General features: G+C 43.8%; 2 long non-coding RNA genes across 10 annotated transcripts in view; one reads left to right on the top strand and one right to left on the bottom strand.

The window, feature by feature from the left end:
* LOC104873147 overlaps nt 1–10262 on the top strand; it is a 241450-nt gene extending 231188 nt beyond the window's left edge. For 7 of the 9 annotated variants that reach the window (XR_004516367.1, XR_004516370.1, XR_004516366.1 and 4 more), the window contains 4 exons: nt 728–800; nt 1286–1447; nt 2747–2794; nt 2986–10262. This is a non-coding gene — a long non-coding RNA (uncharacterized LOC104873147). Of the gene's footprint in view, nt 1–604; nt 801–1285; nt 1448–2746; nt 2795–2985 lie in introns of all 9 variants that reach the window. The other 2 variants (XR_004516373.1, XR_004516372.1) reach the window with 2 other exon arrangements.
* LOC117285369 overlaps nt 1–27695 on the bottom strand; it is a 118900-nt gene that overhangs the window by 5619 nt on the left and 85586 nt on the right. The window contains exon 2 of the long non-coding RNA XR_004516374.1: nt 14195–14319. This is a non-coding gene — a long non-coding RNA (uncharacterized LOC117285369). The remainder of the gene's footprint in view (nt 1–14194; nt 14320–27695) is intronic.

Here is a 27695-nt window from a genome sequence, read left to right as displayed (position 1 = left end):
AAAAAAAAAAAAAAAAAAAAAAAACACTAGATGGACTTGCCTTTCAAGAATCTTATTTTCACTTTACAGAATTGGCCGTAATATCTTAATTAGGAAATAGTCTCAAACAGCGGAAGGTTCTTGAAGAGTCACCTGTCACTGTTCTGGAAATTCTTGTGGATGTCTAACTAAACCTTTATTACTGTTTATACCATAAAAGTCAAATCACTTTCATTTCAGGCAGGCCAATCTTCCACGTCATCTGCAAAGTTGTGTTTGATCACAATGTGTCCATCCTTAGCTAGGTAATGTGAGTTTGTGTGAACTGAAGATTTCAGATCCTGTAACCAAGAGAAGCTACTAAAACTATCTTGCCATCCATCAATGATTAATGACATTGATAATCTTTACCCAAAGTTTTGGAATTCACAGCCTGGGAAGCAGTTAGGTTACTTCTCTGTACCAACTCAAGTGTTGGCACTGACTTCCTATTAAGGCAACCATGATGCCAAAAAGCATCCTATGCTATATTATTTATACTGTAACTAGCAACCCAGGAGAACTGCTCAAGACAAGTCTTTGTGTACCTTCCACATAGTTAGACATCCTTTTTAATATGCCTCAGAATGTCTGGCCTGGGCAGACCTCCAAGGGCCAATAGGAACACAGCCAGGAAGAAGAGGAGCTTCATTCATGAAGTCACCCATTCACAGAGTATCTTTTTCCTTCTCATCCTTTCTCTGAGAAGATACTCAAGCCACACTTACCTGGTCTGGATCATCTCAGAATATGTCAACTTCCATCTATTTTGCAAGTCTAAAGTAAGTCATTATAATTACTTTTATCTCTTCTAGAATAGCTAATTCATCAGTATGTCCCTATCTCTGTACTGTAGATATATTCCCTATATATCTGCTTATCAGGTCAAGTCCTATGCAGTGAACTTTTGTTTTTTTGTTTTGTTTTCTTTTCTGGGTACCGGGATTGAACTTGGGATGGTTAGGGACCTGACACCTCCGCCATCACAGGCTGTATTCTCCTGGTTCTTCTTGCCTCTTAAAATGAACTCATGCTCTTATCTTTAGTTTCCCTGCCCACAAGGCCACAGCAGTCTGGAGAAGTTAAACCTCAGTTTCTGCAGGACTGAACCCATAAATGGTAACCTGGCCTGTGATAGGTTAAAAGTAGCTCACTCCTCATAAGTAAGCAATAGTCCAGCCCAAAACAATAAAATAACCTTTTTTTCTCTGTCTTTGTCATCTCCCTCCTCTTCTCCCTCTTCCCTGTGCCTGTACATTGGTGTCAGAGGTGGGATCTGGGACTGCCAGTGCCTTCACTGAGGGTCAGAGGCCTGAAACCCAAGACCCCTGACACGCCAGCTAGCCCACCCGAAGTCCATGACCATCTTCCCTGATGCCACCCCAGCAAACACTACCAGCAAAATCAACTATGCTGCTCTAGGCTCTGGGTAAGTCTTCCCCGTCAGTTGTCCGGAGGGTGCGGGGGTAGACTCAGACTCAGGTGGCCAGGAAAGAGAATTCCATCCAGAATGTGAGCCAGGTACCAGGCCTCACATCTCCCATCATTGTGAGCCTCCCAGGTTCACAGGGACAAGTCTGGGACTTGCCCATTCCGCCCCCACCTCTCTTGGGATGCCTCGAGAAAGTGGCACGGCCCTCCTCCTCCGGACCCCCTCCTCATGGTAGAGATGTCTCCATTTAGAGTTTGGGTCCCCTCCTTCTAGGTTCGGAATCTAGAAAGACTACTGGTGACTTCCAAATCTCAAGAGACGTCTTGGGACTCAGACTTCACCCCCAGTCTCATTCCTGGGAGCTATGGGCCCCGGCTCTTCCACACCTGTGGACTCTCCCTTGGGGTGCTTGCTCTGAAATCTGGAGGGTTTAAACGTAAAACGTGAACGGCTAATACGCCTATCCACTCAAATCTGGCCTCGATATAAATTAGGTAACCAAAACGTGTGGCTGCCTTAATCACTCACTTGAACCTGGTCTAATTCCAGACCTTTATAACTTCTATGAGCATCAAGGAAAATGGCTGGAGATTCCATATGTTCAGGGCTTTTGTCATCTCCGCAGCCAGCTCTCTCTTTGTTTTCTGACTCAAAAGCAGCCTCCCCTCCCCAAACTTTTAGTGGCTTGAGATATCTCTGCTTCCACTACTCTTTCTTTCAACTCCTCAAACCAGAGAGATCTGGCTGATGATCCTCCTCCTTATCTTGGAAAGCAGGCCCACCCCTCAACCTCCTCTCTGGACGACTCCTCTCCTTCCACTCCCTCCCTTGTCTCTACCTCACCTTCCTCCACTCTACTTCCTGGGCAGACTCCTCCTCTCACCTGCTCTAAATCTCATTTTATACTCGGCTAATCCTGTGACTTTCGGCGCACAATTTCAGAACAACCCAACCTAGGAGTTGCTCAAGCTTTGGCCCTGTGGCAATCTGCTGCTAGTGAAAACTATTTAGTTTCGTTAACACTTCTTTTGCATTGCAAATTGTTGAATTTCAATTATAGGGTTAACTTGCTCTTTTCTAAAAACTCGAGGTTAATACCGTTCTATTGGCAGCCAGTCAAATTTTAAGACATATCAAGCTGAGAACAGAAAAAGGACACTTTAAGATTTTAACAGCTGAAGTTTGTAATAGAAGGTTAATATTAAAGGAGACAGAAAAAATATTGGGAAAGCTATAAGTAAGAGTTATACTTTTGACATACATGACTTTTTTGTATGTTTGTCTTGTTACAAACAGGTAAAGAAAGACATACAAGACCAGAAGGCCTAAGTATGCAGAAAAGGGGTGAGAATGTATGCTTACTTGTGGTTTCAAATTTGTTATAAAAGGTTTACAAATAATTCATTAATTTCTAAAACCCAGTTTTATAAATTAAAATCTTAGGTCTGGATAGACTCCTGTTAATGCTAAAAAGGACAGCTGCTCAGAAAAAAAATCCGTTAATTTACCATAATCTCTTTGTCATCCTTACCAAGGCCTTAACCCCTGAGGAGGGCTGAAGAGTGCTGGAGCAGGCACGCGCCCTTGCTGATCAAGAACATTTAACAAATAACCACCACCCAGTAGGTGGCACTGCCGTGCAGGAGCAGGACCCAGACTGGGATTACAACCGCAAGATGGGTATCAAGGCCCGGGACAGGTACATTAATTGTTTGCTCCATGGGCTAGGCAAAGCCACCATGAAATCTATAAATTATGATAAGCTTAATGAAATCATACAGGACAAAAATGAAAACCCTTCTGCCTTCCTGCAAAGGCTGACCGATGGCCTCTGTCAGTATACTAAACTGGACCCTGAGTCTGTTGATGGCCAGCGGCTGGTCATGATGCATTTTTTTCTCTCAAAGCTACCCTGACATTAGACTTAAATTAAAAGGCTTAAGAAGGAACCCCTAACTCCTCCTTCTGAGGTTTTGGCCATGGCATTTAAGGCCTATTATGGCCATGATGATCTCAAAACCACAAAAAGGTACCAATTACTAGCATAGGCCATCAATCCTACCAGGCCACAATGGCTTCATAACAGGGGACCCTTTAATAAGAGACCCTCTCACCCACCGGGACCCTGCTTCCATTGTGATCAGGAGGGCCACTGGGCCAAGGAGTGCCCAAACCCAAGCCTTCCACAAAACCCTGCCCAAAATGCAAACAGAGTGGACATTGGGGTTCTGACTGCCCCCTGATGTCCACCCATCATTGGGCTGCCATCCCCACCATTCCCCCAAATGACCTCATCGGTCTCACAATGGCAGAGGATCTATGAAGAGGCCTTAGGATTCCCGCTCAGGAGCCCAGGGTGACTGTCATCGTGGCAGGTAGGACGATCGCCTTTTTACTCGACACTGGTGCCAGTTTTTCTGCACTGTAAGAATATTGGGGGCCCACCTCCCTGTCTCGGACCTCTGTTGTTGGGGAAGGAGGTCAAAAACAACGCCTTCGACCGACTCATCTCCTGTCGTGCACAACTGGTGATTTTTCATTTCTCCATTCCTTCCTAATCCTCCCTTCTTGTCCTGTTCCTTATTGGGTCACAACATCCTCTCCAAAATTGGCACCTCCATCCATTTCACGACACGGGACCCCTCCAGCACTCCGATGTCTTCCCTTTGCCTTTTGTTGTCCCAGGCTATCGAACCCCAGACTCCATCATCCAGATGGTCTGACCCTGCCTAGGTAAATCCCTGGGTGTGGGACATTCAATCCCCCTCAGTGGCCACATGCCCTCCGGTTAAGACCTTCCTTAAAAACCCTACATACTTTCCAACTCAGGCTCAATACCCCTCCCTCTTTCTAGCCTAAACAGACTGGCTCCAATTATCAAAAGTTTATTAGAAAAGGGATTTTTGAGGCCTGCCAATTCCCCACACAATCCACCCATCTTAGTGGTCAGAAAGCCTAATGGGACATATCCGCTAGTTCAGGATCTCTGCATCATTAATACGGCTGTGGTTCCAATCCACCTTGTTGTCCCCAATCCATATATGCTCCTGTGTTCTATTCCATCTAATCCCACCCATTTTTCAGTCCAAGATTTAAAAGATGCCTTCTTCTCCATTCCTTTACATGCAGATTCCCAAGAACTTTTTGACCTTACGTGGACTAGCCCTTCCACTGGTGTCTCCACACAACTAACCTGGACTGTCGTACCCAAGGGTTTTGAGATAGCCCCCATCTGTTTGGCCAACTCCTAGCTCATGGTCCGTCTCTTCTCCAGCTTCAAGGTTCACAATGTATCCAATATGTAGATGATCTTCTCTGTGCCCCTTTGATTACTATACTCCAACAAGATACTTACATATTTTAAAATTTCATTTCAGAAAAGGGATACTGAGTCTTGCCAACCAAAGTTCAACTCTTTAAACAATAGGTCATACACTTTGGGCTGTCTCTATTTCCTGGGCTTCGATACCTCAGGTCTTGGATCCCAAATTATTCCCTTCTAGCTGCCCCCCTCTATGAGGCCTCTAAGGGAAACCCATACGAACCGGTAAATTCCTTAATAGCTACTCCCTTTGCCCATCTCAAATCCTGCCTATTAGAGGCTCCTGCTTTACACCTACCTGATCTTTCTCGCCACTTTTACCTCTATGTGTCAGAGAACAAGGGATCTGCACTAGGGGTTCTGGGCCATCAAATGGGGCCCACTTTTGCTCCAGTGGTTTACTTGTGCAAAAGGTTGGATCCCACTGTCAGAGTCTGGGCCCCCTGTCTATGAGGCCTAGGTGCCACATTCCTCCTAGTGCAGGAATCAGAAAAGCTCACGTTTGGGTCCCCAACTGTCATCCAGTCTCATCATTCCATTTCAGATCTGTTAAACTACAAAAACCTACATAGCTTACCCCCTTGCAGAATCTTGTCTCTTCAGACCACACTTCTCCACGACTCCTCGTTAACCTTCCAGCTTTGTCCTGCTCTAAATCACTCTGCCCGATTACCAGCTTCCAACCAGGGTCCTCTCCACGAATGCTTAGAAACTTGAAACCCTTTCACCTCATGATTCCCATATACAGGAAGGACCCCTCTCTTCCCCTGATTTCATTTGGTTCACAGATGGCAGTTCTCTTGTTCGAAACGGGTCCAAATGGGCAGGATATGCTATTGTGTCACAGTCTGGAATTATTGAGCAAGGACCATTGCCTTCCCACGCAAACACCCAAAAGGCAGAACTTATCACTCTCACTCGCACTTTGACTCTGGCTCCAAATATGCTTTCCACATTTTTCTCTCTCACATAGCAATTTGGCGGGAAAGAGGGTTCTGCTCAACCATGGACAGCTCTGTTCAAAATTCCAAGTTCATCTGTAAGCTCTTACAGGCCTCTAGGTTGCCCACAGCAATTGGCATCATACACTGCAGGGCCGATCGTTCCGATCCATCGGAGATAACTGAGGCCAATAACAAGGCTGATCGTACAGCAAAAAGAGCAGCTCTGGCTTCAACCGTGCTTGCCGTGATGGATACCCACTAAATTGACCAGCACAGTCAGATAGAAAGCCTCACACAAGATCAACTCACATATCTTCATAAAATTTTGCACCCTGGCTCTGGGGCCCTACTTACTCACTTTCCTAGAACCACTGACCACTCTCTTCCCCTCCGATAAGCAATTCCTTCAGATTCTCCTCCACCTGCACCTGCAATATATGCCAAAAGACCAATCCCTCCTCAAGACCTGCCTCATTTCCCACACATCGGCAAGGTGCCTGCTACCTGCCATGGATTGGCAAACTGATTTCACACACATGCCTGAGAAAAGAAGACATAAATACCTGCTAGTTCTGGTAGACACCTCTTCTGGGTGGGTTGAGGCCTTCCCCACTACAAATAAACGTGCTTTCACTGTTTCTGTCCTCCTCCTCAAAGAAATCATACCTAGGTTTGGACTTCCTACTATGCAGTTTGATAATGGTCCTGAATTCACCTCTCAGGTAACCCAAGGCCTTACAAAGCTATTAGGAATCTCCTGGCATTTTCATATCCCATTCCATCCTAAATCATCGGGAAAGGTAGAACGGACTAACAGGTCCATCAAGACCATTCTCACAAAGTTGAGCCTAGAACTCCATCCACACCAATTGGATCGCCCTCCTTCTGCTCGCCCTACTCAGACTTAGATCCCTGCCTAAGGCCCCCCTCCAGATTTCCCCTTTTGAATTGATGTTGGAAGCCCCCTGCTGCCCCCAGGATTGACTCCCCAGTCTCTCCATTGCCCCCCGGCTTACTAACCCCATTACTTAACTGGGTCCGATTCCAAATATGGCCACATGCAGATACACTGCTGCCGTCCCTGCTCCCTGCACTGCCGATTACCTATCACCCAGGAGACCTGGTTCTCCTGGCTCCACCACATCAACAGAAAGACCCACTCAATCCTAAATTTCAGGGACCATTCACAGTTGTCCTTTCAACTCCGACAGCGGTTAAACTTAATCCCTTCCCAGATGGTTCTATTGCTCTCGTGTTAAATCATATCTTCATGCTCCTCTCCCAGTCATATCCACAGGACCTCATCTATGCTATTCAGCCACCCCCACGGGACCTCTGAAGGTCAAACTTTCTCAGATTCCAAAAGACGTGGTTGCCCAGGATCCTTCACCATCATCCAGTCCCAAGTCAGATAAACCAACCTGTTCTACCCTCTTGTTCTCTCATGCGGTATTCTGACACATTCCACACTACAGCACTCACTGGTATCCTAAGTGTTCTTATATTAGTACTCCTGGGACTTGTCCTTGGAATAGGATTGGCCATAGTATCTCCTCCCAATTACAATTTTACCTCCAGGTGTCTACTCACATTGGCCTATTACCTCATAATCTCACTCTTTGCCATTCTTTATTGCTGGACACAATAATGGTTCCTCTCCTGCTCCTGTTTTCTCTCCTAAACCTTACCCAAGCCAAAAGACCTGCAGTGTGCACTCCCAGCCTTACTCAGCCCTCCTTCAGACCCAGGTAGGATCTCCTGACTTTACATTCCAGGTCACCTTGTGCCAATTCTTTGACCAAACCCCATCAAATTCCTGCCGCTCTTCAGACTGGCCCATGGCTGATTTCTGCCGTCCTTTCTGTATCTACCTATGCCCCACCACTGGCCCTACACACTGCCATTCACCTGGACAGCCCAATTAGATCAACAAATCGTCTTTCCTCCAACTTGTTAGATAATCCTCAGCCCTTTAAGATGAACATCACAGTCAAAGATCCCACTGATCCATCATGGCAGTCCGGAAGGACGTGGGGTCTCAGGCTTTACGTGAAAGGGATGGATCCAGGTTCACAGTTACCATCACCTGCAGGTCTTGGATACCCGGGACTGCTTCACCCCCATCCGTTATCCAAGTTGTGCATAATGTTTCACCAGAACTCCACCACTTGGACCGATCCCTGGCCCAACTTATAAGGCAAGCCAGACTGGATGGAACAAAAATTGTTGCTGTGGGTGTTTGGGTCTCTCCAGAGGCTCTTTTCTTGGTTATCTAATACCTCCTACTGCACTGAGGGCTGCTGGACAGGACTCAACATACGTGGGCTACTGTCCATCACCCCACAGGCTTGGCCACTTCCCTGGCCTCTTCCATGGAATCATTCATTCCACCCAACAAAAGGCTTAATACAGACACCAGGCCAAATTTTTCATTTAATCACCCAGCCCCAGTGTGCCTCAGTCTTACAGGAAACATCACCATACTGGGGATACCAATATCTAATTGTGCTAATGTCACCCGTTTATCTTTTAAACAACTCCTTCTCCAACATAACCATACTGTGTGGAACAACTGTGTGGTCGGGAATTAATACCTCTTGGAATGCTCTCTGCACTCCAGTTCTGTCGGCCCCGCTTTCTATATAATACCAGGAAATGAGGGAATCCCCATCCCCATAACTAGGACGGCCCAAACCTGACAGAAAAGAGCATTACAGGTGGCCATTATGCCCCTCATATCAGCACTGGGCATAGCAGTAGGTCTGGTTACAGGAACGGCAGGATTGTCCCACTGTGTTGTCCAAGAAAAACACCTGACAGAACAACACGAAGAAGACATTACCCAACTTTCTAAGGTGATCCTGACACTCCAACAACACATCAATTCACACTCTCAGGTGGTCCTGCAGAACAGTCGTGGACTCGAGTTCCTATTCACAGAAAAAGGAGGACTTTGTTTAGCTAACCAAGAAAACTGTTTTTTCTTTGTTAACTAATCAAGAGTGGTACCTGACCAAATCTGCAGACTTCAGGAGAGCCTGGAAAGGCGACGCAGTGAGTGTGAGTCAGGGACTAATGGGGGACTAACTAGCTGGCTCAACAGGCCTCTACTAACTTCTTTACTTCCCTTTATGACCCCTCTATTGGTTATCCTTACTCTGTTGGCGGTCACCCCCTATGTTCTCCATTTTATTCATTCCCAGATCAGCCGCCTTTCTGCTCAAATCTCCGGACGGACGGCTCACCAGAGGATACTTCAGGCCAGAGACCTAAACGAGACCACCGAGTTTACATGGCAGCCAACCAACCAACCATAGCTCAGAGCTCAGCTTGGTTGGAACATTTTCTCAATGATCTTTGAATTGACATTCTCTGGTTTGCTCCCCACCTTTGCCCTGTTGCCCACACAGCAGACTGGGTCACTAACGTGTGGCTCCAACAAACTTTATCGGACTTCACCCCAACTGAAATCACAATCTTTAACTTTTTTACTCGTTTTACTAACCCTCCCACCCAGTCCACAGCCTGGTACATCCCAGGATATTCCTTTGGACTAGAAGATATCCTCAGGACACCCGATCTGTCCCAAAACCCATGGTCCGAAACTTTTCAGGCTCCTCGCCCAAAATTTCCTCCCATATAATTGGGCTTTAATACCTCACCTTACATATCCTCCCCAACACTGTATCTACTGCACACAGGAGGTTGTCTCTATCCTAAGGAGCCCAACACAAAGGGAACAAAAAAGAACCTACTCCCATGGTACTACACTGTTCATCAGGAGGATTTCAGATATTCCTCCAACCCCTCCGAGCACTGTCATATGTCCACACAAGTTCTGTTAAAGCCTGATGGGCCCCAACAAGTGCCTGGCACCTCCTGGTTTCCCTCGGGCTCAGGCATTGCTCTCCTGGTCCACCTGTTCTGCCATGAGCCTGCCTTTCCAAAAGGGTGTACGCTAGAAGATCCCCTTCAGGCAGACTATGGCTTTTATTATGTTCCCATCCTCTTTGTACTGACCTTTCTAGACAGCATACAAGGCTGACCACTTCCTCAGGTCATCACCGAGATATTCCAAGATGGGCTACACAGGGCTCGTAAAGATCGGATAGGGACCTGAGTATGACAACATTGGGAGGCCTGATGTGGGCCTCATAGAAATTATCTTTTACTCCTCTTTGCTCCTTCACTAACTGATTTGTGTGCTTCGACTCTTCTCAGGGAGCCCTACCAACAGTTCCAGTGGGAATGCTACTGCTGTCAACAATTCCATGTTCATAAAGGACAACGCAGCTGCCCGTGGCCCACGCCTGCCCCCAGACAGCTTCGTGGCCCCAATGTCAGCAGAAGTACTTACAAAACACAGACACACGGCCCCTTTTCCCTGGCGTATAATGTGCCAGCTGCTGTCTCCATCTAAACCAAAGAGGGGGGAATGTTAGGGACCTGACACCGCCTCCGTCACAGGCTGCATTCTGCTGGTTCTTCTTGCCTCCTAAAATGACCTCATGCTCTTACCTTTAGTTTCCCTCCCCACAAGGCCACAGTGGTCTGGAGAAGTTAAACCTAAGTTTCTGCAGGACTGAATCCATAAAAGGCAACCTGGCCTGTGATAGCTTAAAAGTAACCCTCTCCTCATAAACAAGCAATAGCCCAGCCTGAAACCAATAAATGGACCTTCCTTTCTTTGTTCGTCTCTTTTTTTTTCTTCTTCTTCTTCTCTTTTCTCTCTCCCTGACCTGCCTTCCCTAATAAAGTCTGCTGTTGGACCTCTTGGTGTGTGGCTGAGTTGTTCAGCATCGCTGCGCCTCTACAGGGATCTTACACTTGCAAGGCAGGCGGCGGCACCACTGAGCTAAATCCCTGGCCCTTGCAATTAACTTTTGAAAGTGACTGTTTTTCTCACCGGTAAGAGCTTTCTACGTGTTCTCCTAATTTTTCATTACTGTCTCCTTACCACACTCATTATTTCTAACCTAATGAAAACATCACAGTCTAACACTGTGATCACCTGTTAAGAGTAACACTATAACAGGATATTTTTTCTACGCACATATTGTATACATTTATGATTTTTTAAACAAACATGAAAGCAAAGTATCCCTGCTATTTTGTGACTTTTTTTCCAGTGGATAATCTTAGTTCTCCATTTCTGTAAGTTTTAAATTCTTTAATTATTCTCAAATGTCTTTTCCGCTATTTTCTTCCCTTCTAGGATAACACATTGTACCTGGTTGCTATCATTTAGTCTTCTCGGTGGAACATGGACCCTTTTTAATTATCCTGACGAAAGACTGGGCAAGTTTTCTTAACATCCTTCCTTCCCAAAGAAGTCTGGCTTCTGTTTTTTGTCACAAAAGCCCCATGACTTCACTCTCTTTCTTAAACATGGTAATTATGTCTCAGTGCCTGTAGGAAAAAAAAAATCTAGAATCTTGCTCTAGCCTATAAAACCACACATATGATCTGGCTTCTGCTGAATGTCTTCAGCTCTGTCTTCTAACCAGAGCTCCTGCAGACTCAGAAGCTTGAATACCTTTGACTAACAGCACAGAGAAGACAAGGACTGTTCATCCGAGTCCAGACAGCCCAGACAATAAGAAAAATTAGCACATTGTTGTTGTGAGGGAGTTCACTTTGGGTGGCTGTTAGGCCCTAAGGAAACAGCCCCTCTTTGTTTCATGTACTGAGTCGCATTTAGGACAGTTCTGGTTTGAATGTGTCCACTAAAATTTCCTGTGCTGGAAACTTAGGCCCCATGCCCAGGTGGTGGGAATCGGGCCCCTTTAGTGCTTGGGCTGTGAGGGCCCTGCCCTGGTGAATGTCTGAACGCCGATACCGTGAGAGGGTGAGGATTCCTGATGAAAGGATGTGCTGGGGCTCCTTCGTTCTCTGTGCATTCCTGTGCTCTCGCCCTCCTGTGCTCTCATTCAGCTTTGATCTTCCATTGACCGCAGCGTGGCACAGAAGCCCCTCACCCAGTGCCAGCCCTTCAGACTTGGGCTCCCAGACTTCAGAACTGAGGCGTTGTGTAACTCACCATGGAACCGACTCATGAGAAATACCCGTTCTTCTTTTCCTGATTGCTGTCCCTCTCCTACCATCATGAGCCTCTGTCTTTTGCCACTTTACCTGTATCTTCAGTGCCTGTGTCAGGGCCTGACCTCCTTCTGGCACTCGAACGATGGAAAGTTACCACACTCGAGAAACTCACCAGAAAACTGCATGGAAGAGCAGAGCGTGGCAGATCTGGAGATCATCAAGGACAACCCTTTCTGGTTAGTGGTGAGGAAATGGGAGAGCTCGGAGAGAGATAAGGGTCATACACTAGAGCGAGGCCTGTAGGACAGGAATCTGCAAATGTAGCCATGTGGGAAGTGGGGGCACTCAGGGAAGAGACACAGACCCAAGGATAAAAAAGTCCTACGAGTGCTCAGAGGTAGGTGCTGTCTGTAGGGCCGGAGTAGAAGCACTCTGGATTTGGAGCTGTTTCGCAAAGTGTCTGCAGTGGGTACAACTGGGCTGCCCGGGAGAGTCTTTGGCACTCTTTGGGTGCTGCCTCTCACCTCCGACCATTCACTGTGACCAGTGATTCCGGGAACATCCAGTCTCTGGTGACGACCTGGACTTTCAGATAAGCTTGGGCTCCCGACGTCAGCTCAACCCGAGCCAGCATCTCCCCCTGAGCTGCGTTTCTCTGCTGCTTTTGTCTGTTTTCCTCTGTGTGTGTGTGTGTGTGTGTGTGTGTGTGCACGCGCGTGCACGCGTGCACGCATGTGTGCCATGTAACTCAGTTTTATTCTGTGACACTGGCCCACAGGCCTACCCTGATTCACTAGCAGCTATTCGATGCTCTACATATGCCAGGCCCCATGCTAGGTGGACCCTCTGTATTATTTCACTTAGAGCTCACAGCAGCTCTTTTATGTAAATGCTGTCGTGGTTCCCATGCACTTATAACTATACCATACATCGAAGAATTCAGGTAACATCACCAAGGTTTATAGCTAAAACAAGTGGAAAAAGTCCTGCATCAAATTTCTACCTACAGATATGCAAATCTTGGCATCTCTCAATGTCTCAATTTTCACAGGCCTCCAAGTGCCAACCTCGGCCAAATAACCCTCCATGTCAGCCCACAGCAAATATCACTAAGAAGTCTTGTTCCTTAGAGTTCAAAGTGACTATTGGGCTTCAGGGGAGAATTAGGGAATAATTACTCGATACATCAATGCTTCCAGTTGGCAGAAGAGAAGTCTATGCCTTAATCTCCCGAAAGCATCTTTCAGATGTGCTAGGACACTAATGGGGAATATAGCTGGGGATGGTAGAGCTACAGAAAGCTGTACCATACAAAGAATAACTTTCTCCATACCTGTATTTTGTCTGTTCGTGGTGGTATAAATATTTAAGTGTATTTACGATTAGAAAATTAGGTTTAAGGAACCCTCAAAACCATTAACTCTGGGGTTCTTCATGAGACATTCTTTTCTATTTCTTCACGATGATACAGTACGCGAAAATATCAGACGCAGTGCCTCTCTGATCTAAGGGGATGCGTTTGTGTTGCTTGTGCCAGGTGTCCTGGCTCTCTGATTGCTTGTACTCCTTCTTGGATTTCTGTGAGTAGCATAGAACTGAGGCTGGAGAAAACAGCACGCTCAAGGTCATACAATTTTCCAGATGAGGGTTCAGTTGTCTGTGAGTTCTGGCACCTAGCACCTTGGTGCTAAAATGTACAACTTCATTCCACATAAGCCCTGCTGCCTCACCGAGGTGGTAGACAGTACAATTGCTTTTTTCTCTCCTGCCTCAGCTGATGCTGAAAGAGTCTCCCCTTTCCCAGACACTTCCCCCACCCCACTCCCTCCTGGTAGCACTGGTTGCTGCCTCCAGACTGGGTTGCCTAGCAACCAAGCTCTGCAGGCTTCCTAACAGACAAAGCCTGTTCCTTCCACTCCAACTGCCGCACTGATGCTCCCGGTTGACAAGGGTACGGCGCCCTGCTGAGCATACGCTGTAATGTGGAGGCTGGCTTGGGGGCTCAGTGCTCAGGGCAGTGGACACCTCTCCTGAGCTGTGAGGTGGGACACACGTTTGAGTATATCCTCATTTTATCCCACAGACTGCTCCTGCCCGAACCCATGACTATGCATGTGTTTCTGCTTGGTTATTCATCAAAAACTGTATGAAAGGGGGCATTCTTTTACAGAGGAATTCTGAGTTCAGATGATAACTCATCACCATCTTGTGGCTCCATACAACCCATAAAAACTCATCTAAGATGTAGAAGCACACAGTCTGAAATAGGAAATTTCCTATATATCAGCTCAGCGACTCAGATTGAAGCCATGCTTGACTTGAAACACTTAATTAAATCCATAGGGAATCGTCGCATCCCTGTCACTGGATCCTAGCAAGATAGACAGAACTCAGAATGGCATTCCCACTTAACAGAAAATGAGGAGTCTCACTCACATAGTCAGGAAAAGGAGACAGTGTATCCTTCAAAACCAGCTCTGCAGAGGCTTCTGATTCTGGGTGCTTTCCAACGCTGGGTCAGATGCATCTTCATGGGAAAAATGACTGTGTATCAGGCTTGCCTGCAGAGATGAAAGGGCAGAGGGTCATTTTCTAAATTACTAAATAAGGTCGAAGAAACGTAACAGTAACTCAGTAAAGCTATGCCCCTCTTTTCTTTCTGCATCAAGACAATCAGCCATCAAACACTGCATTACTGATGTTTGTGTGGCTTTATGGCAGGTCAGTATATGAATGTATTTAGAGGTTCATACAAACCAGGAAATTTTCAATAAGGATGAATGTGAATGAATAGATTCTGCTGCACAGGGCAAGATTTTTTGATTTTTTTTTCCCTTAGGGAAAAGCAAAATGATAATCTGTTAGGACAGATACTGTCCCTGTTTTCTTCATCTTTGTGTTGTCCACAAGTCTGGGTCCCAAGCATACAGTCATACAAAAAGAGGAAAAAACACAGAAGGGTCCAGGGTTACTCAGTGCAGCCCACACTCTTTCTTCCAGTTAGACTAACATTCAGAATCAGGAAAACCTTTCTAGCCTTTTGACATCACTAAATTCTTGTAACACTTTCTGGAAGGGAAACAACAGATATTCCAAGAATGTGCCCCTCCTGTACAATACTGTGTTATTGTTTGTTTTTTAACCTTTATTAGTCCATGTTTACAGTACATAATGATTACATTCACTGTAGGGAAATGGAATATATATATATGATGTGCTTCAATTCCCTTCCTTTTAAATTCTCCTGCCAATAAACATCGTTGCATCATTCAAGACAATGACCATCACATATGCTTTACTTATTTAATTCTATGATTTACTGTCTTTGGAGAATGTTAATCAGTGCATACAACATAATGGTAGAGAGCACATAATGTAGACCCACACCTTCCTAGGTGAAAGGCCACCTTTCCTCGTGGTAGATGACTACCAGGCTCCTTTAAACCAGTTTCCTTACAGGCATAGAGGAGATGATCATAACACCTATGTCAGCATGCAACTGTGAGCCCTTCATGGGATCCTGCTCTTACCGGGTTTTATCTGTGAACTGCAATATGAGGTTCAAGACATTTAATGTTACTGACACAGAATGGGAGTTTGAATAAATATGTGGCTTTTTTTCTTTTGTTTTGTTTTTTTTGAGGTGTCCATGTTCTTTGACCAAACCTGAAGATTTTTCAACCAATGTATGAAAAGAATTCCTAGTATACCCCCAAGAAACACACGTTCAGACAGCATTTAACAAAACGCAGCATTTTTGAGGTCGAGGGAAAGAATTCCAGAGAAGCATCACTGTAGACGTGTCCACCAAGGAGGTGCTGTTGCTGCACCACTCTAACTTTTGTCCTTCTCCCCTTGCACTGGGAGGAGGAGATACTGAGCACACAATGTTCCTGCCCCTCCCTAGGCTAGACAGCACCATACATGTTTTTCTATCACATGCTAGATTTTTCTGATGCCATCTGTTCTCCGGGGCCTACTGCACACAGTTTGCTTGCTGTCACAACTCTATTTGAAAATGTCGAGAACAAATGTGATGAATGATTCCAAGGAATGTTGTTTACCTCCTAACCATCTAGCAGGGTGTGGTTGGGAATTGGGGGTTCGTAGTAATCCTGGCCCTTCCAAGAGTGGGGTTCTATCATGAGCCCGATCTAACACATCCCAAAGTTTGGATGACAGCGAGTAGGGTTTATTCCAAGGAGTTCCAATCCCAAAAAGATCTATTGCAACTGATTCCTTCAGAGCTCTTCTTTGAGGAGTACTTATGAAGTGTGATAAAAAAAAATGTTGTGAATGTTTAAATGTTTTAAAAATTATTACAACAAAAGACATGGCCTTTAATCATACTCAAAATACCTTTGCCTCAAACACATTTAACCTATTGCTCCCGACAACTTCCTGAAGCAATCCTGTAACTCTTTCTTGCGTGTCTTTAGCTAATGGTCTACACTGATTCAAAATGTTTACTTCTGCGGTCATTTTGGCTTTGGAGAAAAGCCAGAAGTTGCGCAGTGCCAGATCCAGCGGACAAGGACAGACCACAATGTTTTTAGGAGCCTTCCTTTTCAATGAATGGCACTCAGCAGCAATATTTACCATAATTTTTACCATGCCTCAAAAGACACAAAGCAGACTTCCAGACAGGAAGACTGTGTTCAAAGGGAGGGGGAGTATTTTGAGGGGGCTTAATGGCAATGTGCGTTCTATTGTAATATTGTTTTAAAATTTAAATATTCATATATATTTTGATCACACCTTTTCGTTTCCACTAGGCTCTATGTTAACCACCTTCTACACAGTGTGAAGACCCATAACAACGAACCCCCACAGAAATCCTAACAAGAAGAAAGATAACTGTTATCGTCTGCCTGTATAGCTAAGAAAACAGTGGCTTGGGAAGATGAAGGAATTTTCTCATAGACACAGTACTAACAAACAGTACTGCTTCCAGAAATAATCTCCTTGACCAATGCATACACTGTTTTCACAAGGAATATAAACCAGTTGGCCTACGTGTTTCTGGTCCCACCACTGGGACGACTGCTTCTCCTGTACTCACAGTTCTAGATTGCTCTTGTCATAACCCAAAACTGGAAGCTTATGAAAAGCAGAGACTGAGAAATTTGTGTACACAAACCACGCCCTTGGCCTTTGAGTATACACAATAGGTGCTAAGTAAAAACTACGGGCAGAAGATCCACCAAATGCAAACGATCGGCAGCATGATAGAATTTTTTATCTCCAAAATGGGGACAGACCTGGAAGAGAAAGGTTTCACTAAACTCTACGCCAGGATAACAGCTGTAAAGTGTGGTCATCTTGGGCCATGTTGATCTGAGTGCCCTAGTTGTGATTTCCATCCTGTTCTCTTCATCCAGTGTCAAGAGTTTCCTCTGCATTAAAGGTTAAGAGAGGCTTGGCAACAGGTAAATTGGAGACACTAAAAAACAGAGCCATCATATATATACTAAACACAAACTCCAGAACACAGACCGTCAGAAAGAAAAGCTGGGTGTCGCCCTGATTTTGTTTCCCTTTTATAAATGTGGTGTGATTTTTCCCCCCACTCCTCAGCAGATGCTACCTGATTTGTGCCCTGGCTAATGTCACTCACGTCAAGAACGTTGCCAAATGCACTGAGGTGCAACTGACACCAGGAAGGGTGATGAACAAGGAGAATGGCAGCTGGCTCCATTCCCCTCTTGTAGAATTTTAATGAGTCAAGGAGCATCCTGACAGAGTACATCTGCACGTGCTGGAGCCAAGCAGAATGCTCTCATCTCAAATTCTGAGATCTGAGGGCCTTGAATTGCCTCCCCGGCACCCCCCAGCCATGGTAAGGTGGATGGGTCCTGCACCTGGGAGGGCTCCAGGAAGAGGAGAGGCAGCACCAGAGCTGTGGAAAGAGCTACAGAAGAGTAGTGAGGTGCTCTGTGGGTCCCCTTCCTGTGTGCTACTCACTGGTTTTGTGACTTAGGGGAAATCTTTGTTTTGAGACTCTTTATTACTAGTGAACATGGCCTAAATCGACCTTGAGCGAAAACAATTGTTTAAAACCTTACTTCAAAGATCCATAGGCATTTCATAGAAACCAAATACAGTAATACAACAGGGCTTCCAAGACTGGGTAAGGGATAGAAAGCAACTGAAGGGACTCATTCTCCTTGCATTACTGCTCTTCTCCTTCCTCCTTCCTCCTTCCTCCCTCTTCCCTCCTCTTCCCTCCTCCTCCTCCTCCTCCCCCTTCTCCTCCTCTTCCTCTTCCTTCTTCTTCTCTCCCAGTCTCATTTTTTCCTTGTTAGTCTACCTAGTCAAAGACAAGATTATTCAAGTTTTCCTAGCGTAAGCCTAACTGCAAGAATTTGATATCATGCCTAGGCCCTACTGCCATGACTCAATTCATAGGGACCAGTGTGCACTGCAGAGAACTGTGTGTGAATTGAGACAAATTCAAGTGCCCAGTGCCTGATCTCACTTTATTCACTGTAAAATCTAACCTCACCCAAAAAGTACAGAGTGTGTATATTCACGTTATAGGTATCACACTTGAGAGCACTTCTGTGACCTGATAGATCGAGAAGACCTGCCACGACAGGGGCACTGTTTGTGACGTGAAACGACATTTTCAGAGGTATACACTTCTTTGGGAACTTTATCAATAAAAGCTGACCTTCCTTCATGTGGTTATGAATCGTAGGACGGAAAACATAAAGGAAAAGATGTGTGACATGCAAAGGGTTTTATATGTACCATGCACTCGCTTTCTACTTAGGCTGGGAGTCAAATGGAAAGCAACTATATTTAGGCCCACATCTAGTCGATCCCCAAGGTATAGTCTTCCTTCCTCCGAAACCTGGTAGGTCAAAACCTTCACTCAAAGAAAAGAAAAGCTTCCTCAGTGCTTACGCTGTCACCTCAGACTTAACTGACAGGCCAGAACCCTCTCCTCCTCAAGGTTTATAATTAATTTCCTTATCTGTATTATGTAAATGGTACCTTATAAAATTTCATATTCATAATTGTTATTAAAAAACTCAGACATTACTTCTCTAGGCTCTGAGATAATTACTAGAACTGTAAACAGAGCATAAGGGGCACAGAAAATATGACTATTCAATGATACTGACAGATTTTGTTTGACCTGCCATGATTATTAATATTAACATTCTTTTTGCCAGGGCACTTGTCAACATGGGTACTAAATATGAGGCAAGGGAGAATCCTTTACCAAAAATTTAGGGATGACACTTCAAAAGGAAAGGAGCCCTGTACCAGTAGTCAATGAGGTGGGCTGGGCATTTAGCTCAGTGGTTCCGCTGCCCGCCTCACAAGCGCAAAGACCAGAGTTTGATCCCCGGTACCAGAAAAAAAAAAAAAAAATCAATCAGCAGATCTACTCTGAGGTCTATGAATATTCTAGAAGTATTTTATTATAGACCTTTCCAATATGTCTTACCAAATATTTCCCTTTGTTTTTCAACAATGACAGAAAAGACTGGTGTAAAGAGCTCTAGGATCTAATTTGACCCTAAAATGTGTGACAGTCCATGAATTCCTCACTCTTCTAGAAGGTATAACTGTGCTATCTGCCCTGCCTTGCTGGAGCTGGCAGAGCATGACAAAGGAGTAGCAGCAAAGTGTTGAAAGTCAAGTGTCAAAGTATTATGCAAGAAAGCCCTGAGTGATACAAGTTCTGGTTAGAGCTGAACTGCCTTGCAGAGAGCCACTGGCAGACTAGGTAGAGTCATTTTTTGATGCCTTCACCAGGTAAACACAGGGGTCTCTAGCTCTCAGAGAAAGAGGTAAACTATAGGTTGTCCAGTCTTCCTACAATATGAGAGTCAGAGTGATGGAGATAAGGAAAGAAAGGTAACAGAGAAGAACGAGCAGAGGAGAGTGGCACGGTTTGGATCTGCAAAGTTTCCCAGAGGCCATGCAATGAAGGCCTGTTCCCCAGCTGGTGATGCTTGGAAAAAGGGCACTACTGAAGGAAGTAGGGTCCCAGGGCGTGGCCTTCAAGGGTACATTTCTGTCCCTGATCCCTTCCTCCTGCTCCTTCTGCCTTGGCTGTGTGATGTCATGAAGGAGCAGCCTGCTCGGCCACATGCTCCACATCACGGCGTCCTGCCTCACCACAGGTCTGACCGTGGATTGCAACCTCAGAAACTCTGAACCAGAAGAAGTCCTGCTTTTTAACTTGTTTTTCTCTAGTATTGCATCTATAATAGAAAGCTGACTAACCAAGCAGAAAGGAAAAGAAAACTTTGGATCACCCCGAACAAGCTGAATTTAAAGAAAACTTCATCTTGAGTAGTTACTCATTAAACTCGCTAGGTACACATACACACAAATACAGAGGCAAACACACGAAGTTCTGCATTTCTCCCCCTTGGACACTATGGATACACAGTTCCTCACCCTCCACACATTACGTGTACAGCTTCCCCCCCACACAAGTATTCTCCCACAAATCACAACACATATACACACGCGCACACACACACACACACACACACACACACACTTTCCCTCTATCCCTTTCCTGTCATGCACCAGAGTAACAGCGGCAGATCAGCCAAGCTGTCTGAAACCAGGGCACACAAATTCTCTGAAGACAGAGGGACAGAGAGTACAGGACCAAGAGAGAATGAATCAGAAAGACAGAAAGATCCAACCAAATGCCAACAGAAAGGTCAGCATAACCGGCTCCAGCTTGCTAAAACAACTGACAAGCTTTCTGTCCAGAACTTTTGTAAATAGAACTGAAGAAGGAAGAAATTCAGGTTAATGGGTGAAAACTATCATTACCCAGCTCGGTGCCTATTTGGGGAAGGATATTTTAGTGACGCATTTACCCAGTGATCCTATTCAAATGCTAACTGAAGGAGAAAGATATAAAAACATAAGCAACTACCTTTCTAAATCCATTCCTTCCAAATGCGTACACGAATAAAGTGAGACACAAACAAAGACACAACTGAAACATGTGTAACTATCAAGGGTGTCACTCGTAAGACTCCTACCCCCATTTTGAGTCATTACTAAATAATCTTGTTATTGCATATCTGAAGACAATATGGCATAACAGAAAGAAAAATGGAGGTGGCTTAAGAGCTACCATTTAGTAAGAACTAGTTGTGTGTAGAAAATGTTTCAACTCCTTTACATAATCTCATACAATTGGAACATGCCCGTAGTAGTGTTACTCTCATTTTATAGATGAAGACACTGAGACACAGTATAACTAAATCTTATGCTGAGGTAGTGACATAGCTGCCCTTTGAACTCAGGTGCTCTAGGTCTAGAGTATTATTGCCAAAATGAGATTTCTTTCTTAAGTCACACATACACTAAGTAGTGACTCTCTCTATAAGAGAGAATCTACAGAGTGCACTCTGGAGAAGTACTTTTCTACTTGATCTGAACTTGTCAAGGAGGGCTATAATAAACAGATGACATAAATATAGGAGAGCAGAAAAAATGTGTCCTGCAGTCCTAACCCAGGTTCGAGAGGATGTGCAGTCACTACCCACCCACGTGACCAAGTCCAGATCTGGCAGGCGTGAAGCAAAGCACTTCGAGATACTGTCACTAGCATGGCAGAGTCTTCATGGGTTTGGGACACGTGTAACTCCTGGCACAACCCTCAGTGGCTAGAACTGCTAGATATCTTGTAATTTTATAGTACTCTTTTCTAAATTAGAGTATGAGTTCTCAACTGCCGTCTTTATTTCTCCAGTCCACCCATCCCCACATCTGTTACCAAAAATAACATAATTCAATCAACAGTGAAGCTCCTCTTTGGGCTATAATACAGTGGGGTTCTAAATGCATTTCCAAAAGCTGTGTGACAGTAATATGATTTTTCCATACTCAGAAAAATTCAATACTTAAGAACAGGGCAGTTGAAATTCCAACACTTAAAACTCAATGGTTTTGTTTGCTCTAACCAGATCGACCGTGTAATAACGTGCTCACCTTCCTAAAAGACAATGATGTATAATGATGAACACTGGTATGGGAAGGGGCTCTGCATTCGTTTAACCTTCCTAAGAACATCCAGCAGCTCTGTTGCAGAATTTATCCAAGGTCACCCCGCCGTTATCAGAATATCCAGAACTATTATCCTAAGCTAACACACGCTTACTTTTAATGTGACCTCCAACTCCCCTTTGGGGGATGGGATAAACAAAATATTTCTGAGCCTCTCGTGACCAAGGGTGTGTGGGCTGGCAACTGGCAGGGAGGAAGGCTGCTGGCTGTGGCCACAGAATGTCTTGGCATTCAGCCTGGCTTCATCTGAATCACACACTCAAGGACAGAATTAACCAGCCATGGAGACTGAGTTCACTGAACAGGAAAAATGAGGCTACCAAAAAAAAAAGAAAAAGAAAAGAACAGAACAGAGACACTAAAGTAGTCTAAGACTCGATTAATAAATAGAACAACAGGCATATCTTTATTCCCTGTCTTGCTTTAAGAAGGGTTTAAGGGAGTACTAAAGGATGGCATGCACAAATAAGTAGATCAAAATCTCTCCTCTTGATGATCAGACTGCACACTGAAAAACAATTCCTAACCTCCATAAAATATTCCGAGAGAGTTTTGGAGAAAGTGAATGCAGCACATTCAGTTAGGATTTTAAGACTATTTATTCGAGCAAAAACACCTTAGACACAGTTGTTGTGCTTTACCAAATACTTAAGAGGCTTGTCATAATGCAAAAGGGTTCTACTCTTTTATGTGGCTAGGAAGACCAGTGTACAAATGATAGCTTAAAGTTCCAACACTGGTCCAAAAATAAAAAGTGATGGCTACGAAGTTGTGCATGCCACTAATATCAGAGCTGTTCAAGACAAAGCAGGCTGAATCAGTCTCTCCACAGTATGCCTAATATTAGTTGGAAGAGGCTTTAACAAGTTCACGATAGGGGCCGTAATTCATGTCTCTCGCGTGGCTTGAATTACCAATGGTGCATACATGATTTTTCCATCAGGAGGCTTTTTAAATTTTTTGTTACTATAAAGGCCAATGGAAGTGCTTAGATCTAATGCATCACCAGAGATAGAAAGTTGATGGAACAGCTGTGCATGTGCCACTGGGGGTTCAAGGCGGCAGGAAGCACTAAATCCTACATTGAACCAAATTGGACATCCATCTTTATTAAGCACTGAGCAAAATATTTCATAGGATCATTTGCTAAGCCCCTAACTTGGGTTAGGAAGAGGAATTAGGTTTTCCTTATAACCAGCCATAACATTTCTGCTCAAAATTAAGGATCAGACTGTATCACATGAATGAACGGGCCACAGTGGCCAGGACGAGACAGCACCTACTCCAATCATCACAGGATTTACTCATTTCATTTTTGCCCATGTAGGATCAAAAAAAAGTCCATCCTTACAGACTTCTGAGTGACAGATTGTACTGTCAGCTATTCGCAAGCCGGGACAATAGCAAATCATCTTCCACTGGTAGGGAGCATTAACCAGCTCCTTGCAGCTGAAAGGGGACTCAGAAGTAATCCTACTCTCCCCTCCCTTCCTCTTTATGAATTAATTCTAAGTCACTTACCCTATAAAAATTGGCCCACCTGATAGCATGATGGATACAGCTAGTGACTTACCACCCTCACCCAGCTGAGTGCATTATACATGAAAAGAAAAGAATGAAACTGTTTTTCATCTCTTCCACCATTCCCAGATGTAAACAATGAATAAGTCTTTGCATTTTCAGAAGGATTTATATCCAACTTCCTTTGCTTTGCTGATACAGCAAAAGATACACTAGCTGCATGGAATGATTTTGTAGCTAACTCTACAACCCAGCCAAGGACTGTATTCGAAATTCCGTTTCGCACTTGTTTATCTTTGCAGATGATTAAGATCATAGCTTCCATTCATAGAAGAAGACAGTAAAATCACAATAGCAGAGACAGACGCAGAGGGAGATGGACAGGGAGAGGGAGAGGAGGAGAGAGAGAGAAGCTTGCCTTTATATGTGCTGCAGTACTGAACCCACGCAGAACCAAAGACCACAAATAAGAAAGTTAATTCCTTAAAGGCCCAGGCAGACGAGGAAAACAAGCAAAGTGCCCAAGAATGAAGCGATAGAAAGTCCAGTGGTGGTATTCAGTTGAAAACTCTGTGTATTGCCTATGAAAGTGAAATTCAACATTATCATCAATGCAACAACAGTAACAAGATATGGTTTAACCAAATGTATTCTTCTTATATACTGTTTTTGAGCTGGAAAGGTCTTCAAGGATCACCACATTCAGTGATTTTAAACTCTAACTCCACATTCAAATACCTGGGGATCACTTTGAAATATCAGTATCTAGGCCTCCTACTACAATTCAAATGTCCTTAGCAGCTCTCAGGCACAACACAACCATCAGTGTGGTTTAAAAATCTCACTCGATGACTGTAATATACAAATAGGCAGGAGAAACAACACAAGGAAACTAAAGGAGAAAGAAATTAGAAAGGGTTGGATCCTATCAGAACTTGGTAGCCAGCATAACCAACTCTCAGGAAGTTATCAGGGACTAACTTCATAGGTTCAAGCACGTCCTAAAGTAGCAAAGAAGAGAACATACAAAACTAGTCATGATTTTTATTTCACTAGAGCAAATATTTACTGAGTGGGAAATTTAGTTTCATTAATGATGTGACACACTGTCTTAGTGCCTAGAATGTGCCAAAAATAATCAAACATTTGACATACATTGCTTTCTTTAAAGGCTATAACACGCTGTAGAGAGATAAAGACCCCGAGGCACAGGGAGACAAGTTATATTGCCAAGTGCACCAACTAATACATCTCCAAGGGTAAATTTAAATTTGTCTCTTTGAGGTAAGATTTGGAAGTTCAGCTCACAGACCTTCAGCGTACAGTCATATGTCTTTAGCAAAACTATGCATCCCTACCAGCACTCAGGATACAAGATGTACCCCCCACTCTACGGGGCAGGGGCAACCCTGGGCACAGGTGCCACAGCAGGCTGTTATCATTAAAAGCTCTAAAAGGTTCACCATCGCTGTCAAAATTTCCACATTCTCCTTTCCAGTCAGTCCATGCATCAAGGACAACTCTAGCTCCGACTGCTGTCACTACAAATCATAAAGTCTCTTCTCATTTGCTTATTGCCAGTTCGATTAACACAATTTTTTGAGATTCATCTATATCTTTCCATATGATCAGTTATGCGCTGCTTTCATGGAGCCTAGGAGCCTTCTATTGTATCACTAGGCTGCCATTTATTTCCCCATGCGCTGTTAATAAACCTGTGGCTAACATCAGTAAGCTTTCGGGTCTTAGTAAAGTGCTGCTCTATAAATATTCTTGTTCACATCATTCTGGGTACACTTTCATTTCTCTTGGGTAAATATTTAGGGATAGAACTTCTGCGTCACAAAGTGGGTTCATACCTACTGACCAGAAACTACTACAGTGTTTTCCACAATGGACATTCCAATAATCAAACATAAAATTACCAGGAGCTAAAAATTCCACTTATTCATATAACCAAAGGAAATGAACACACCTGTTCATGCAGAAATGTGTATAGGAATGTTTATAGTGGTCCTATTTACGATACCCCAAAACTGAAAACAACCCAAGTGAGCTGACAAACAAAATGTGCTATATCCATACAAGGGAGTATTATTTGGTCATAAAAATGAAACATGAAACAGGTAACATGCATGCACTTTAAAAATATACTGCTAGCTAGGGGATTTAGCTCAGTGGTGCTGCCACCTGCCTCACAAGCACAAGGACCCAAGTTAGATCCCTGGTACCCCCCCCAAAAAAATGATAATAAATAAATAAAAAGAAAAACATACAGCTAAGTAACATAAATTCATCACCAAAGACCATATATATGACTCCACCCATCTGAAATGTGCACATTAGAGCAGCATTTGTAGATCAAAAGCAGATCAACAGCTGCTTAGGGTTGGAAAAGGAGGAGCTGGAGGTAAGGAGCGACAACTGAATAGGACGGAATTTTTTTGACAAGATGCTAGTCTTCTAGAATCAACTCGCAATGCTCAGATATCAGTAAAATTTCTAAAAGGTACAGAACTCACAGAATTTAAACTTAAGCATTATATAATAAGTTATAACTCAGGAAAGCTATTAAAATAATTAAATGAAGCTATTGTTCTTTTTTTCACAGCGTATTTCCTAAACCTAACAGACAACAATTAATTAGAAATATTAAAAAATAAATAAATTGATGAGTACCACACCCCTATTAGAGTCAATTACTGAGCTATACCAAGGGAGGAAGAAATGTTTTAAAAGAGAAATAAAGTAGCAATTCACTGTCCTTTATTTATTATCATGTGCTAAATTATTTGCCACAGCACTTATTTTACTAGGTTTTATTTCTGTAGTACTGGGGGCTCTTTCTGTAGTACTGAGGGCACCTGTGATAGTTAATTGACTGTCAATTTGAAACAGAAACACCCAACTAAATCAGCTCAGTATCGTTCTGGGTGTGGGAGACCCACGCTAGGGAGAACTATGGCCAGAATAGTAGGGAAACAAAGAAGGTTCCCTTCTCTTTCTTCTGGGGAGCTCATCTGTACCTTTACCTCGGGCATAGTCTCCTGGCTTCTGTCACCGATCCTCTGGCCCTCTGATACAGACTTACACAGGATGCAACACCAAGCCCCAGGCCTGCGACTGCACCCTTCGGATTTCCAGGGTGCAGACGGACTGTTTGTACTCTTCCACGAGTGACTCTGTGGGCCACTGCAAGCCAATCTTGTCAATTCTTATATATGTGTATATGTTGCATTAAATCTGTATCTCTAGTAAATACAGACTGACATACCACCCATTATTATTGAAAGTTTCAGCAATTTCATCCTCTTCGGTAGGTCCTTTTACTTTGGCATCTTGTTTCTAATAAAATTTCCTGATAATAACTTGTAGAATCAGTTAATTAATGGGAAGAGTCAGGGAATCAGGAAAGAATATGGCTGAAAACTACACCAAAGGTTGCAAAATCACTAAATACAATAGACAACAGTTATCTTCCATGGTATTTTGCCACCTTAATTTTCAACAAGTAAAAAAATATATATATTTATTAATGAGGAACATTGCAACCCTTATCAAAAATACAAGTTGTACTTATGAAAATCCATAAAATATTATTATCACTGTTTTGTTTTTCTTATTTGCTTACTTTAACTCACTTTTGTTCTAGAAAGAGAACTTTAAAATTCTTTAGTTCAGCGTTCTTCAAACTTCAGTGTGAACCAGCTAAGGGTTTTCTTAAACTGTATTTAATCCTTTGCCATCTGAAACAGTAGAAACAGAGGGACCCTGAGATTCTAGCAAACTTCTACATGATATGGACAGTGCTGCTGTTTGATAGCCATACTTTCAGTAGCAAAGTATAAATTCAATCTCTTTGTAGCATACATTGGATAAATGGAGAGTGGAAGAGACACACCCAAGGTCACAAAAATCATGAAACTTTCCCATAAGATGATCAAGGCCAGACAAAGTCTCCAACATCCTATCCTAATTTGTGTTCTTGCCTACTATGTAACTTATATCAGAAACTCAAAACACATCTCCCCTTCATTCTCTAGTTATTAAATGCTGGGGTTTCCTAGGATTGTTATTTAAAAGCAAAAAGGCAAATATTCCAACGTTGATTTTTTTTCCCTGCCGTAGGAATATAAAAATTCTTAGGAATATAAAATACGAGAAAATAAAACAAAACCTACTCTTAGCTGTCAAATCCATCAGGGGCCAACAGTTCTCCTCTTACATGGCCACTGTACCAAAGTCAGGCTCTGCTTGGCCTCGTATGGTCATCAGAATGCAGGCAGAAATACAGACAGATTTTAGCTTAAGCTAAACACACTTAGAAAGAATGTGTGGGGCAAAAAAAGACCCATAAACC

Source organism: Fukomys damarensis, unplaced genomic scaffold (assembly GCF_012274545.1).
Source record: "Fukomys damarensis isolate Sample0158 unplaced genomic scaffold, DMR_v1.0_HiC HiC_scaffold_9, whole genome shotgun sequence".
Lineage (NCBI taxonomy): Eukaryota > Metazoa > Chordata > Mammalia > Rodentia > Bathyergidae > Fukomys > Fukomys damarensis.
Note: the sequence above shows the minus strand (reverse complement) of the source record. Positions and strands in the feature narration are given on the sequence as shown.